This window comes from Phaseolus vulgaris, chromosome 11 (assembly GCF_000499845.2).
Source record: "Phaseolus vulgaris cultivar G19833 chromosome 11, P. vulgaris v2.0, whole genome shotgun sequence".
Classification (NCBI taxonomy): Eukaryota; Viridiplantae; Streptophyta; class Magnoliopsida; order Fabales; family Fabaceae; genus Phaseolus; species Phaseolus vulgaris.
The window spans coordinates 39,928,174-39,944,497 of NC_023749.2; positions in this window are offsets into that span (position 1 = coordinate 39,928,174).

The window sequence follows — 16,324 nt, forward strand, 5'->3', positions numbered from 1 at the left end:
TTGAGGAGTGAAATTGTCCTCTACAAGTAGCTCACATTGGCTTATCTCGCCAATGTCTTCCCCTAATCCTGTAAAAGTTGCACAACTCCTCTTTGTGCTCCTGAGAGTGGGAGCCACAGGTGGCTAGACTAGAGCTACCTGTTGTCATAAACCTAAGGTCTGGAGCTTTGATAAGTGTCATATACAAGGACTTATGGATATTTATTGATAAAATAACTATAATTTAACCCCTAAAATATGAATTTAAACCTTTTTACACATTTTGTTATTACAATATGAATAAGAACGATTTATTCTAAAATTTGTGTTAATTTCAGGATTCTAGGGGAAAATGGAGACGAAAGGGCTAAAGCAGAAGAAACAAGATGAAAAGGGAAAGCTGGAATGCTAAAAAACTTGATCAAACTCGTCTAAGCTAGAGGCACTCCAGAGGAACTCGCCCAAACGAGTGCAATCTCACCCAGGCGAGATCACTCAAGAGAAGTTAGGCTTTTTCTCGTCCAACTCGCACAGACGAGTCCAATCACGCCTAGGCGAGAAGTCACTTAGCCAAGTCCAACTAGGTTAAATATGAGGCGTCAGGCACAACCTTAGACATCATTGGGAGAATAGAAGGTGATAAAAAACCTTGGAGGAGGCAACCGTCAAGAAGAAACATCATGGATCTTCTTTTCTTGCTTTCCATGCTTCTAATGACCAACATGAGTGGCTAATTTTATCCTTTGGGATTGAGAGTAATCTGTTAAAACTCTTATGTATTGAGGTGATATTTAAATATAATATTTTTTCTTGATTGATGATTGGCATTTTCATTTTATTTGTAATGCTTGTTTATCATGATTTTGATCATTAGATTTGATTGAAAAGTACCTCTAAGTTTTTGAGCTAAATGATAATGCTTAACATATTTGAATGCTAGGAATAAATTTGGAATGTTAATTGCTATCAACATCTAATCGTAAGGATAAGGAGTTTTAATAAATATGTGAGGAATCGATATTTAGGAGACTATCTGTACCGTCCCGTATTCGAGCGTTGACTAAGTCAAAGTCAAAGTCAACGGCTGGAGAGTCAAAGTCAACTCAAGGCGTCGCCTAGGTGGAAAGACGCCAAGAGGAAGCGTCGCCAAGGCATGGCGTCGCCTAGGTAAAGGCGTCCCCCAACCAGGGCGTCGCCAGATCAAACAGTGCTAAAGCAAGGCAATCACGGTGTGGTTCCCCGATACCCATGGGTAGGAAAGACCATGGAGGGAACGACGCCGTGGGAAGACCTCAGGACCCGATAACCCGGGGCAGTGATAAAGAGAAGGAAAAGGTGGCTTCAAGGCCATAGTAATAGTATCAGTGTAGGGCAGCCTGACTCGTGAAGTGCTCCTCCCGCCCCAGAGACGCCTGTGGGGCAGATACGACTCAAGAGGAAAGTCACGCCCAGGGCAATTGGGCGCAGAGTACAAAAGGAAGGCAGATACGCTCTCAAAGTAAGTGACTAGATACTTGGGGGCATGAGTTGGCACCCAAAAAGTCACCCCTAGCGCAGTAGCATTCCCAAGCAGGAAGACTCACACGTAGAAACATCCCCAGATGGGCAGAAACGCCCCCAGATGGGGTCACGGCGTCGTGAGGCCCTCCACGTGTACAACAGCCATGTCAGAATGGAAACACCCTTTAGTCAGGTGCCAGGTAATTAAATCATTCAATACAGTTCCCCTTTCGAGCATTCAGGTACTATAATGGCTCCCAAGCGTTTCAACGTCTTAAATGCGCTACGTTTTCTAATTAAACGCTTTAATGAGTACGTTACGTTTGTGATTAAAAGCGCTTTAAGGCGCTTTAAATGCTTGGGTCGTTTAAATAGTGCAGAGAATGTTGGAAAGAGGGTTCGAACTTTCTGCAAATTTACCAGAGCTCTCTAGTTGCTTGCTCGTGCTTCGTTAGTTACGAACAAGGGACTGGGAAATATTTTTGCCTGAAAGAGAGAACACAGATACACAGTATACAGTTATTTCTTATCACCTTCAGAGTGCCATACGCGGTGCTCAGAGACGTAGGTGAACAATTTTGGTGTTTCTTGCTGGCTGACTTGAGCGTCGGAGTGCAAACGGCCGCTAGGGCGCCTCTTTGTCCTCTTTTTTGTAGGAATCCACAGGTAACCAGTGGGAAGAAGTCCCTAGCTGACGGTTGAGGTCGCGCACGAAGACGTCCTGGTCAACCGGACGGAACATTTGGTGATGACCAACCTCCCTATACAGAAAGTGCTGCAGAAACCTGACGTGGCAGGAAGAATGGTACGCTGGGCGGTGGAACTGTCAGAATTCGACATCCAGTACGAGCCTATAGGATCCATCAAAGGGCAGGTGTACGCAGATTTTGTAGCAGAACTTTCGCCCGGAGGTGAGCAAGAGGTGGAAGCGAGTTCGCAGTGGCTGCTCTCAGTTGATGGCTCTTCAAACCAACAAGGGAGCGGTGCGGGAATAGTCTTGGAGGGACCCGACGGCATACTGATCAAGTAGGCCTTGCGTTTCGCCTTCAAGGCAAGTAACAATCAGGTAGAATATGAAGCCCTGATAGCAGAAATGCTCTTGGCCAAGGAGATGGGCGCACAGAACCTCCTGGTGAAGAGCGACTCTCAGTTGATTACGGGGCAGGTGTCGGGTGAGTTCCAGGCGAAGGACCCACAGATGGCGGCGTATCTGAAATACGTCCAGTTGTTGAAGGGGGCGTTCAACGCTCTTGAGCTGATACATGTCCCGAGGGAGCAGAATGCCAGAGCTGACCTCCTCGGAAAGCTGGCCAGCTCAGGCAAGGGGGGTAGACAGAGGATAGTGATCCAGGAGACTCTCAAAGCTCCGCGTCGATTCGTGGAAGACAACAGGGTGGATGTCCTCCAGATTTACACATCAAGGGGAAGGCCGAGGAGTCATTCCTCTTTGACCCAAGATACGCAGAGGGCGCCCCGCATCAGCATGTACGTGGGTGTGCCTGAGGAAGAGTAGATGCAGGTATGTGTTTTGTCCAAAGGAGACACCTGGATGACACCCTATAAGCGATACCTGGCAGATGGGGCTCTTCCAGTGGACCCTGAAGAGGGTAAAAAAGTCAAAAGAAATGCCGCAAGATATACTTTGGTGGATGGGGTGCTGTTCAGGCACGGTTTCACTCACCCTATCCTAACATGTGTCAGTGGCGATGAGTGCACCAGGATAATGGCGGAGCTACACGAAGGCATCTGCGGAAGTCACGTAGGGGGAAGATCCTTAGCCTCCAAGGTACTACGCGCAGGCTTCTTCTGGCCAACAGTGAAAGAGGACTACGCCCGGCACGCCCAGCGGTGTAGGCAATGCCAAAAGCACGCCGACTGGCACAAGGCGCCGCCAGAAGAGTTGCGGTCCATATACAGCCCATGGCCTTTCCATACATGGGGAATTGACATCCTGGGCCCTTTCCCACTAGCAATCAGGCAGATGAAGTATCTGATCGTCGCCATCGAATACTTCACTAAGTGGATAGAGGCGGAACCCGTGGCACAGATCATTACGCATAAGGTACAACATTTCGTGTGGAGAAACATTGTGTGTCGCTTTGGCGTACCTAGGCGCCTGATATCTGACAACGGGACCCAGTTTGCCAGTCAGCAGTTGAGAAATCTGTGTGCTGAAGTAGGAATCAAACAAGTGTTCGCATCGGTTGAACACCCCCAGACCAATGGACATGTAGAGTCGGCAAACAGAGTTCTGCTGAGGGGGTTAAAAAGAAGGTTAGAGAAAGCCAAAGGGGCGTGGGCGGAAGAGGTGCCAAGGATTGTATGGGCATATCACACCACGCCCCAATCCTCTACTATGGAGACGCCCTTCAGTTTGGTGTACGGGTCGAACGCGATGATTCCAGTAGAAATACATGAAAGCTCACCACGTTTTCAAAACTTTGTGGTGGAGGAGTCCAATGAAGAGAGGTGGGTAAACCTGGATCTGCTAGACGAGGCCAGGGAAGAAGCTAGAATAAAAGCTGAAGCGATGAAGAGAAGAGTAGAGCGGCAATATAGCTCTAAGGTAAAGCCGCGACAGTTTCAGGTTGGCGACCTAGTGATGAGGAAAGCTCACCCATACGAGTTGGAAAACAAGCTGTCTCCCAAATGGACTGGACCCTTCAGAGTTACTGAGGCTAAGGGCAACGGTTCGTACAATCTGGAGACTTTAGATGGAGGTCCTATCCCGCGCAGTTGGAATGCAGTCAACTTAAAATTTTATTTCAGTTGACATATGTAAGCAGTGTGTAACAATTTAGTTGAAGGGGACGCTCTTTTTCCCTCTCGGGGGTTTTTTAATGAGGTCACCCTAATAAAAGGAAAAACCAGTTTGAGAAAAAGAAGTGCCTTGGTTTTCAGTCTTTATCTTTCTCTGTTTGAAGTAATGTGATGCGCCACCTAGGCCCTGGCGTCGCCAAGAAAGAAGGCGTCGCCTAGGTCATGGCGTCGCCCAGAAAGAAGGCGTCACCTAGATAGGGGCGTCGCCCCTGAGCAGGCGTCGCCCAAGTGAAGGCATGCACCGTTGGAAGAACAGGACGAAAGGAAAGCGCGCGGTACATGAAGCATATGCAAAGTAAAGTGGCGTTGCAAAAAATCAAGTATGATATTGAAAGTTGTTGTTACAAGCAATGTTCAATACAATGGGAGTAGTACAAACGGAGCAAATGCTACAAATCATGCGAAAACACGAACAAGCCATTTCTCAGCGCTCATCAGAGTCATCACTGGAGGAAGGCGAAGCCCCTTTTCCAGCCCGCAGAGCTCGAGTAAGTCGTGTCCTCTTTTCTTGGTTTATTTTCGAACCTGCACCAGGGGAAAGACGTGTTAGAGACACCAGGAAGAAAAACAGGCACAGTTAGAAAGTAACGAAGGCCGAGTTTTCTAAGGCAGTGGTTCTTACATATGTACTTCTCAAGAGTCCCAGCGTAGAACTCCAGGCTGATCACCGTGGCAGAGTCAAAACCTCCCGCCTCAGCAAGAATCCGGCAAGCTATTTGATCACTTGGAGCCAGATTCTTGAGGGGTCTAGCTTTGAGGACCTTCTCCTCCCTCACCCAGTACAACGGAAACCCATCCAGAGCGTCGGGAACAAGATCAGTACGGCAGATCTTGAAGAACCGGCCTTTCCACCCGGTGAACGAGCTTTGGAAGGGTGTGAAGAGAACTCTCCCGGGTACATTGCTGAGAGTTACCCAGAGGTTGTGTCTCTGCCTCTTCACCTCAAAGAAGTGAAGAAAGAGGTCAACCGAGGGTGCACAACCCAGAAACCCGAAGAGAATGTCGAAGGCTTTGACAAAGGCCCAGCTGTTGGGGTATAACTGGGCCGGAGCAACGTTGATCTCCGTCAGCAGTTCCTTCTCGAACTAGGAGAAGGGTAAGCGCACTCCGATGGTCTTGAACACCACCTGGTAAAAGTAAAAGAAAGGGACCCCTTCGTTGGCCCGTTCGTCTCCACATACTGGCTCCCCTAGAGTGCAAGGGAGCACAGCGATGTCGTCGTCATGCCTCCTCGCGAAGGCCCGGTGGTCATAGGAACACGAATCCCCTTTGTGTTCCCGTATGGCCCTGGTAGAGAGTAAGCATGAATACTCGTCAAGAAGTTCACTCGAAGCCCAAGGGTACAAGTCTTTGGGACGAACTCTGGAGGAAGCAGCGTGGGAAGACATTCTTTAATAAGATCAGGGATTGTCAAGAGTGTAGAGACCGCAAGAAATGCAAGAGTTGGGCGAGGGAAGCGAATGCTGGAACAACCCTTTGTGAAAATGAAAGGGTGCAGGAAAGAAGAGTGCAAGAAGAAAGAACTTAAGTAGATTATGAAGAGTGGGAAAATGATGAGGATAGTTTCAGAGTTTGAAGAGTTAAATAAAGCGGTTAGAGCGCCAAACGACGCGAACGGATGCACCGCACGATCGACCCACGTGGCAGTAGATGGAAGGGTTGCCCTGGCACCCCTGGTTAAGCTCAAAACACGTCGTATCAATAGAACACCTGATGGTACGATGCGCCGTCGAAAGGGATCAGGGGCACAGTAGGATTCAGGATCAGATCGAACGAGTCCCATCAGCCATACAGAAAGCGCCACGTGGATCAAATCGAATGACTGGATGTCCCATCAGCCATACAGAAAGCGCCACGTAAAGCAGGTCGAATGACTGGTTGTCCCATCAGCTATACAGGGAGCACCTCGTGGAAGATACGGGAAGGACCTTGAGCCCATCGCCGCCCCCAGGCATCGACCAAGCCCAAGGTCAAAGTCAATGTCAAGTTAGGGACGACGCCCGAGGCGACACTAGAATGAGACGCCCGAGGCGACACTAGAATGAGACGCCCGAGGCGTCGCCTGGAATGACATAAAGGACGACGCCGGCATGAGACGTCGCGGGCGTCGCCAACCCAAATATCAGCAGGGTTGCCTCCCCGATACCCACAGGTAGGAAAGACTGTGGAGGGAGATGAAGGTGAAGGAAGCAGAGTTAGTTGCTGGCGTTATCTTCCCGATACCCACGGGTAGGAAAGACTGTGGAGGGAGATAAGATCGCCAAACGCCAACGAATTGCTGACAGGGTGTTCCCCGATACCTATGGGAAGGAAAGACCATAGAGGGAACGGCCTCCCCAAAGCACTCGACATTTTAGAAACTCGGGGACGATACGGCACTGCTGTAGCAGGCCTCTCCTTAGGCGTGGGCGCCGGGGGCTAAGAATCAGGGAGAGAACCGTTTCGGTGTTAGAGACACCCCGTGGACGATACGGCGTCGCTAGGTGAGCCTCTCCACGGGCGTGAGGGTTGGCACGCGACCTTTCCCGGTCATACAAGGCCGCCCAACAAGCAAAGAAGCGAATATGATACAAACAGAACAAACGAAGCATAAGAAGGCAAAAGATGAGAATAAGATCGCACAAGCAGAATAAAAACACAAAGGCAATCATACGAGCACCCAAATTTGTAGCAAGAGTACGGATAGTTCAAAGAATTACAAGTTTGAACAGAGAAAGTCAAAAGCAAGCGTAAAGAATAAAGGAATTAAGCTTGAAGGTGAAGGTGGCGGTTGAGAGACAGCGGTTCAGTCATCCACATCTATGGGCATGACCTTCCCGTCGACGACATGGTGCATGGGGTCGCAGTTCGAAATATTGATGCCAGGGTTCTCACAGGACGCCTGGGACAGAGCCTCCTGGAACCCCTCCTCGAAAGTACCCGCCATCTCCTGGATAAGGGACCTTTTCTCCTTCTCCAGCTCCTCAACGGCGGCATCCCCAGAGGTCACCTGCTTCTCCAGAGCCTCCTTCTCAACGCGGAGTCGACTGACCTCGACCTGTAGCTTGTCGTAGTTAGCCCGGAGAAGGTCCATAGCTTTGGTCTGAGTGGCCATTTCCCCCTCCATCCGCTCCGCCTTGTCAGCCTGCTCACGGCAACGGTCCTTTTGAATATCTGCATCAGCTTTGAGCAATTCCTGAAGGCCCGTTACCTGGATTTGGAGGGCGACTTCGCGAGTAAAAAAGCCAGCCTGGAGCTCCAATGCCTCTGCCAGTTGCCTTTCAATTTCTGCTTTTGACTCTTGCGCTTGCTTCAGAGAGGTTTGGTAGGTTTTGTTCTGGCGCCCCAGGGTCCTCATTTCCTCCTCCAGAGTAGTCGCCTTTGTTTCCAAGGCTTGGAGAGTTTGAGCTTGCATGACCGCGTTTCTGGCCTGGGCGCACCATTTAAGGGCCACCGCCAAGAAGGCCCCCAAGTAGAAGGGCATGCCTTCCTTCCTGTCGGTGCCCTCTGGCAGAGTCCCGCCACTGAAGCCCCTCATTAGATGCATGATCGGAGGAGGGATGGCGATGAAGTCAGGGGCGGCAGCGACGGAAGCAAGGGAAGCAATGGTTTTCTGCTGGCGGCGGAGGCGGGGCAGATTCGGCGCCTTCGCCCCTTTCTTCTTGGAGTGTCATGGGAGGGAGTGAGGTCGCACTCGGGGGGTTATCCATGAAGGGGTTCCCTCCCTGGGGCGGCGCCTCTACCGAAAGAGGAACCCGCGCAGATTTTCTTCTTCTGAAGGGAGCCACGCCTTCTGAGTCCTCATCATCTGATAGAATCTCCAAAACCCGTTTCCCTTTGTCAAGGGGGGTTGGAGCCGGTAACGAGACCGCGGCTAGGGGAACAACGGCGATGGGTAGAGGAGAGCCAGGAGTCTGAGGTGCTGCGAAGCTGTGGGGAGACGACGGAGGGGAACTCAAGGTAGCCTCGGCGGTGATCGGGGGAGGCGGCGACAGAGTCGGTGGGGGAACCGGATCAGCAGCAGGGGTGGAGGAGGCGCCCGCCTTGGCGGCACGTGCCTCCTTCATTGCCTTCGCCAGCATCATTCTCTTGGAAGCGCCCATCACCGATCCTACATCAAGACAGACCAAACAGCAAGAATTAGGACCAAAGCAGCTATGCAAAATTACAACACACATGGAGGTGTGAAATGCAAGTAACATGGCACAATATAAATGAGTATAAGAGTCTGGGGAAACAAACGTTCGATAGCAGGCTGTTCACAACAAAAAAGATGAGGGGAGAGCCCCTTACCAAAGTAGGTGGTCAGGGCGTGAGCATTGTACTCGCTAGCGACCAGCTTCAAGGTATCAAAAACGATCCCCAACCCGGCCAAGGCTTTTGGCCCTGAGCAATTTAGGGCGCTCCGTCCAGTAAAGGGGGAAGCCATCCAAAGCTGTGGGATCGTGCTTGGCGCTGCACACCCTGAAGAACTTCCCTTTCCAGTTCTTGTAAGAATTCTGGAAGAGGGAGAGGAGGATCCTGCCTGCGATCCCAGAAAAGCTTACCCAAAAGCTCTTCCTCTGCTTCTTCACCTCAAAGAAATGCAGGAAGACATCTACAGAAGGGGGGATGCCCAGGTGTCCACAAAGAATTTGAAAGCCCCTCACGAATGCCCAGCTGTTGGGATGAAGCTGGGCGGGGGCAGTGTTGATTTCAGTAAGAAGTTCCCGTTCGAAGGGAGTGAACGGGAGACGCACTCCTACGCGCTTGAACACGGTCTGGTACATGAAGAAGAAGGGTCTCCCCTTTCTAGGTCTGTCGTCCAAGCAAACCGGTTCCCCAGGCCTGCCGGGACGGACGGATATGTGGGCGTCGTGTGTGCGGCAAAAGGCGTTAAAGTTGTACAAATGGGGATCCCCCCGGTGAGCTTCCAGGTCCTGGAAGGAAGTCAGGCTGGTGCATTCACTCAGGAGCTCGTCGGGGGCCCAGGGGTAGAAGGCTTTGTAGTTGGACTTGGGGGTCGTGGGGGAAGAATCGGGCTCCGCGTTCGCGCGCGTCATGGTGAAAATAGATAGCTGGAGAAAGAAGAGAGGAAAAAGGGTTTAGCAAGTGTAGCCATGGCAAGAGGGGGAAAGAGCCCCAGGAAGCGTCACCCACGCGAGAAAAATCAGAGGAGGAAGAAGAAGTGGAGAGATGCAGTAATACGTGAATAACAACAGTCCCAGGCAGTTCAATAAATCCTATAATGCGACGAAAGGGAAGAGTCGTGAGTGCTCGAAATCGTACCATTGCTATTGGAATGGAGGCAGTAGAAGAGCGCAGGAAGGAGAGAATCGCAATTGCAGAGAAAAAGGGTTTTGAAGGCGATGAACAGTACGGAGTCGCAGAGCGAATGAATGTAACAGTAGGGTGAGCGTGGGGTTTGGAGTAACTTAAACGTTACATTTCGCAACTCAAGAGGCGCTAACTGAGGGCCGTAGGATCGTGCCACGCGTCAGAGGGTCAATTGCCTAGGGGAAACGCAAAGGTCTCTGGAGGATGGCCGCGCGATGGGCCACGTGGCGCGCGATCAAGGTTAGCCCAAAAGGTGTTATCATCATCGTTTCAGAGGAGATCAAATCAATCAGTAAGAGCGCTCCTAGGGTTCAGAGAGCGTCACGTCAACAATTCGAGAATTGTTGAGTAAGCAGGGAATGACACGTCATCAGGATGACACGTGGACGGCGTGGGCGAGGCTTTAGTCTTTACGCTGAAGACAAGTCTTCAGCGTAAGACTGGGGGGCTTGTGTACCGTCCCGTATCCGGGCGTTGACTAAGTCAAAGTCAAAGTCAACGGCTGGAGAGTCAAAGTCAACGGCTGGAGAGTCAAAGTCAACTCAAGGCGTCGCCTAGGTGGAGAGACGCCAAGAGGAAGCGTCGCCAAGGCATGGCGTCGCCTAGGTAAAGGCGTCCCCCAACCAGGGCGTCGCCAGATCAAACAGTGCTAAAGCAAGGCAATCACGGTGTGGTTCCCCGATACCCATGGGTAGGAAAGACCATGGAGGGAACGACGCCGTGGGAAGACCTCAGGACCCGATAACCCGGGGCAGTGATAAAGAGAAGGAAAAGGTGGCTTCAAGGCCATAGTAATAGTATCAGTGTAGGGCAGCCTGACTCGTGAAGTACTCCTCCCGCCCCAGAGACGCCTGTGGGGCAGATACGACTCAAGAAGAAAGTCACGCCCAGGGCAACTGGGTGCAGAGTACAAAAGGAAGGCAGATACGCTCTCAAAGTATGTGACTAGATACTTGGGGGCATGAGTTGGCACCCAAAAAGTCACCCCTAGCGCAGTAGCACTCCCAAGCAGGAGGATTCACACGTAGAAACGTCCCCAGATGGGCAGAAACGCCCCCAGATGGGGTCACGGCGTCGTGAGGCCCTCCACGTGTACAACAGCCATGTCATAATGGAAACACCCTTTAGTCAGGTGCCAGGTAATTAAATCATTCAATACAGTTCCCCTTTCGAGCATTCAGGTACTATAATGGCTCCCAAGCGTTTCAACGTCTTAAATGCGCTACGTTTTCTAATTAAACGCTTTAATGAGTACGTTACGTTTGTGATTAAAAGCGCTTTAAGGCGCTTTAAATGCTTGGGTCGTTTAAATAGTGCAGAGAATGTTGGAAAGAGGGTTCGAACTTTCTGCAAATTTACCAGAGCTCTCTAGTTGCTTGCTCGTGCTTCGTTAGTTACGAACAAGGGACTGGGAAATATTTTTGCCTGAAAGAGAGAACACAGATACACAGTATACAGTTATTTCTTATCACCTTCAGAGTGCCATACGCGGTGCTCAGAGACGTAGGTGAACAGTTTTGGTGTTTCTTGCTGGCTGACTTGAGCGTCGGAGTGCAAACGGCCGCTAGGGCGCCTCTTTGTCCTCTTTTTTGCAGGAATCCACAGGTAACCAGTGGGAAGGAGTCCCTAGCTGACGGTTGAGGTCGCGCACGAAGACGTCCTGGTCAACCGGACGGAACACTATCTTAATAATTTTATGTGCGAGAAATCAATATGAATGAATTTTATATGGGCATCAATATCAATCAAAGGATAAAATATTATCATGTTTTTCAAAATACAAAAGAGTGAGAAGGATGAACCATAATCCCAATTTTCCAACTCCACTGATGATGGAGTTAAACGTCGCGCCCTGCCAACTCCATCCAAATGCCTGGGCCTTCATCCGGGCGTTTCAAATCCTCTGCAACTATTTCGGGCACAACGCCTCCGTGGACGTGTTCCTCTATTTCTTCGAAGCGAAGAACCCTGGGGACAGGTCGTGGGTCAGCCTGAACGGGGTTGCTGGACGGGTGCTTCTGGGCCTGTACCAGCAATCCTTCAAAGATTGGAAGGGTAGATTCTACATGATATCTGCTACCCCTCAAAGTCCAAGTCTGCTCGAGGGGTACCCCCTCTACTGGGTTCCTGGAGTTGAGTTCAAGAAATCCAGGGACCTCGAAGCTATGGCCCCTACGAGCACGAGCTATGTGGGCTGTTCCTGGGGGCCAAGTACAACTCTGCACTCCTCATCAAACATGAGTTGATGTGGTGGCTCTGAAAAAATATATAGGTAGCTCTTCTTCTTTCACCTCTATTAGGATGCCTGCACCTTTTCATGCATGTTTTATGTGTTTTTTACCTTACTTGCATACTTGGTCCTCTAACTCTTCCTTTTTCATCTATGCAGACTCAATGTCGGGGAAGGACAGGAGGCTGGCCCTGCTGGAGCTTGCCAAACGTAGAGGAGCCAAGGGCACTGGTTCCTCCTCTTCTACCACTGAGCCCATTGCGGCCCCTCCACTCTGGTCGCGCCAGCTGAAGGCCCCGAGCAAGGGAAGAAAAGGAAAAGGCTGGTGAAGGCTTCCGCTTCTTCTGCTGCTGCTGCTGCCGCCTCAACTGAAGAGGAGAGCTCAGGCTTTTCTCTTGTTCACCGCCAAAGGAAGAGAGCAGCGGTTGAGGGGGCCTCATCTCTCCAGCCTGGAGAGATTGAGGTGGTGGAAGTGGAGGAAGGGTCTTCCCCTCCCCCTTGCGCTCAAACTGCCCCAGAGCCCACCAACCTTCCTTCTCCAGGCCAGCAGCGCCTCCAACTTCCCAACTGCCATCTTCCCCCCCAGCAGGCCAATCACCTGGTCCACCTGCTCATCTTGCTGGGGGTCCACCACCACCACTGCTAATCCCACCGCCACTGCTGAAGGTGGGGGGTCCAGCTTGCGCCCAAGCACTTCTGGAGCCAACCACGAAAACTTCAGCAGGGTCATCACCCTGGTCCGACAACTCATAAGCAACCGGGAGCTTGTCGAGTGGAGTGGTGATGAGGTGGATATGCACCTGGCAAGCAGGTAGTGCTCTCTCTGGATTTTCCACCCAGCATCGCAAGCAATAGCCCTGGAGAAGAGGGTGAAGGATCTTGAGCACGACAAGGAGTCACTGCGAAGTGACTTCGAAGCTGCCCAAGGATCTGTGGAGTTGATGCGGGGCATGGTGGAGAAGCTAGGAGGGAGTACCTAGCGCAGGTCCAAGAGACCATCAAGACAGAGATCTTGATGGGGCAGCTGTTAGCTCCTTGGACTGCACGGTGGTGGAGCTGCGGGCCGAGACCTCCTCCCTACGCCAACTGAATTCTCAATAGTGGGGGAGCTCGAGTCCACCAAAGAAGCAGCTGCAGCTGGAGAGAAGAGACTCGAGGAGGTGGTGGGCAAACTGTCCGAAGCTGCCTCCTCCCTTGCTGCCATCACCACTGAGAGGGATGCCGCGGAGGCCTCAAAGCAGAACTGGAGGCGGAGAATGCTGATTTGATGAATGTGGGTGCTGATGCCCTTACTGATGGATTCGAGCTAGCACTCGAGCAAATCAGATGCGTTCTCCCGGACCTGGACCTCTCGCAGTTCAGCATCTACATGAAGTGGTGGATGGAAGTTCATCCCCCTGCCCCTTAACCTTTTTTCTTCTCGTAAATTTAGCTTCTGCACAATTTTCTTTACCTTGAAATTGTATAAGACTTGGCTATGAATACAAACTCTCCATGCTTCTTTTTGTGTAATTTCTTCCTTGTATTTTCTTTGAACTTCACTTATCTTTATGTGCGCGACTAGGCTAGCTAGGTTCAGCGCGATCTTGGGCTTTACCTTTCCTTTCCACACGACTAAGTGTAACAGCTTAGGCTTAGCGCGATCTTGAGCTTCGTCTTTCACTTTGCGCACGACTAAGTGTTAACCAGCTTAGGCTAGCGCGATCTGCTTCTCTTATTCTTTGCTTCTATTTGATCACGACTGGCTATTCCCTCAGCTTGGTGTTTAACAGTCCTCGTGCGCTGCTTTGCACCCCTAGCCAATTACTGACGACTCATCAGTGATCGTTCTTTAGTCTTTACTTAGCTTCTCTGTCGCTCTAGCGCTAAGTGCATAAGGACTTGACATCGATCGCTCAAGGTGATGCCTCGTCTTGGGGAAAGAAAAGTGTTTCTCGCTAACCCCTCTTACTTTCCCCAAGGTCATCACCCTTTGGCGGGTTGAGTCGCTCATTCCCTGCCTCACTCCTGGGGTGAGAAGGGTTTCGGACTAAGAGTCTTACTGGGCCAATATTGGTGTATGCCAAGTGGGTAAGGACGTTTTGTCAAAACCTTTCCTTTCCCTCCCTTGGTCTTACTAGCACCCCTGGCTTTTCAAACCTTTAACTGCTTGCGCTCACACCTGGGGTGAGGAAGACTTAGATCGGTGCCAGTACTTGCGCCTAGGGCAAGTAGGGCCTAACCAATCACCTGCACTTGCACCTGGGGCAAGGAGGATTTTAACTTTAATACTTGAGCACACTTGATATGCTGGAAATTTTTCTTTAATTGGGTGGCCTCGTTAAAAACCCTCCTTAGGGAAAAGAGTGCCCCCTTGTCTGTTCAACTGTTTCCACCACATACAAAGCATGTATCTTTTAGCGCGAGAACGCCATTACTGTACAACTTTAACTGAAATAAAATTTTAAATGGGTGGCGTTCCACGTTCTGGGGATTGCTCCTCCCTCCAAAGTCTCTAGGCGATAGGCTCCGTTCTCCAATGTCTCCACCACTTGTACGGGCCTGTCCACTTTGGGGATAACTTGTTCTGCATGTCATTCTGATGCGCCTTTCTCATCACCAGATCACCTTCCTGGAAGCGCTGGGCCTCACTTTAGAGTTGTGCCTCCGCTCTACTCTTCTCTTCACAACTTCAGCAATGACTCTGGCCTCTTCTCGCACTTCGTCTAGCAGATCCAGATTCACCTTACGCTCTTCATTGGACTCTTCAGCAACGAAGTTCAAGAATCTGGGGGAGCTCCCTGTATCTCCACAGGAATCATGGCGTCTGTCCCATAGACAAGGCTGAAGGGTGTCTCATGGGTGCTGGACTGTGGGGTGGTGTGATAAGACCATACAATTCTGGGGACCTCCTCTGCCCAACCTCCTTTGGCCTTGTCTAGTCTTCGCTTCAGCCCCCTGAGCAGCACTCGGTTTGCTGACTCCACCTGCCCATTGGTTTGTGGGTGCTCCACTGATGCGAAGACCTGTTGTATCTTTAACTTTTCACACATCTTCCTCAGCTGATGACTTGTGAACTGGGTGCCATTGTTGGAAACCAGCCTCTTGGGTATTCCGAAGCGGCAGACAATGTTCTTCCAGACGAAGTGTTCAACTTTCTGTGCGGTGATGTGTGCGACTGGCTCTGCCTCCACCCACTTGGTGAAATACTCGATGGCCACGATGAGGAACTTCATCTGCCTTGTCGCCAGGGGAAAGGGTCCTAAGATGTCAATCCCCCATGTATGGAATGGCCACGGGCTATGGATGGACCTCAACTCCTCAGGGGGTGCCTTGTGCCAGTCTGCATGCAGTTGACACTGTTTGCATCGCTGAGCAAACCTTATGCAATCTTCCTTCAGCTTTGGCCAGTAGTACCCCGCGCGGAGTACTCTACTTGCCAAAGCGCGACCACCTACGTGGCTTCCGCACACCCCCTCGTGCAGCTCAGACATGAGCCTGGTGCATTGCTCGCCGTGTACACAGATCTGCACAGGGTGAGAGAATCCAAATCTAAATAGGCTTCCATCTATAAGAGTAAACTTACTTGAACCCCTCTTTATTCTTTTTGGCCTCTGCCAGATCGAGCGGGAGTACACCATCTTCTAAGTATAGGTAGTATGGCGTCATGCAGGTGTCGGGTTCCTTCTCCGCATGGACCTCCATCGACTCATCGGTCTTTGAGGGTCGCGATCTCACCCTCGGTGCTCTTAGCGTTTCTTGGGTCAACGACCGATGACCGATCGTTAGACGCTCCATTGACTTGTATACATGAAGCACCTGGTTGTCTGATACGAACGCGCGCGGCACCTTCAGGGTCTCCTGAATGACGGTCCTCTGCTTCCCCCCCTTGCCTGAGCTGGCCAGCTTAGCAAGCAGGTCTGCTCGGGCATTTTGCTCTCTTGGCACGTGCACTAACTCAAACTCGGCGAAGGACGTCTTCAGGAGCTGCACATACTCCAGGTAGGCTGCCATCTGGGGATCCTTTGCTTGGAACTCCCCCGTAACCTGCCCGGTGACCAGTAACGAATCGCTCTTGGCCAGCAGATTTCTTGCTCCCATTTCTCTTGCTAGCAACATTCCTGCGATCAGGGCCTCATACTCCGCCTGATTGTTGCTAGCTTTGAAGGCAAAACGGAGGGACTGCTCGATCAGTACCCCATTTGGTCCTTCCAGGATGACTCCAGCGCCGCTTCCCTGCTGATTAGAGGAGCCATCCACCGATAACACCCATCGGAAATCTAGCCCTTCTGCAGGTGTCGCGATTGATGACAGCTCGACTACGAAGTCCGCGAACACCTGCCCCTTGATCGGTCCTCGGGGCTCGTACTGAATATCAAATTCTGACAATTCTACTGCCCATTTGACCATCCTGCCTGCTACATCAGGTTTCTTCAATACGTTCTGGATAGGCAGATCAGTCATCACCACCACTGTGAAGCTGTGGAAGTAATGCCTGAGTCTTCTGGCTGAAAACACCAC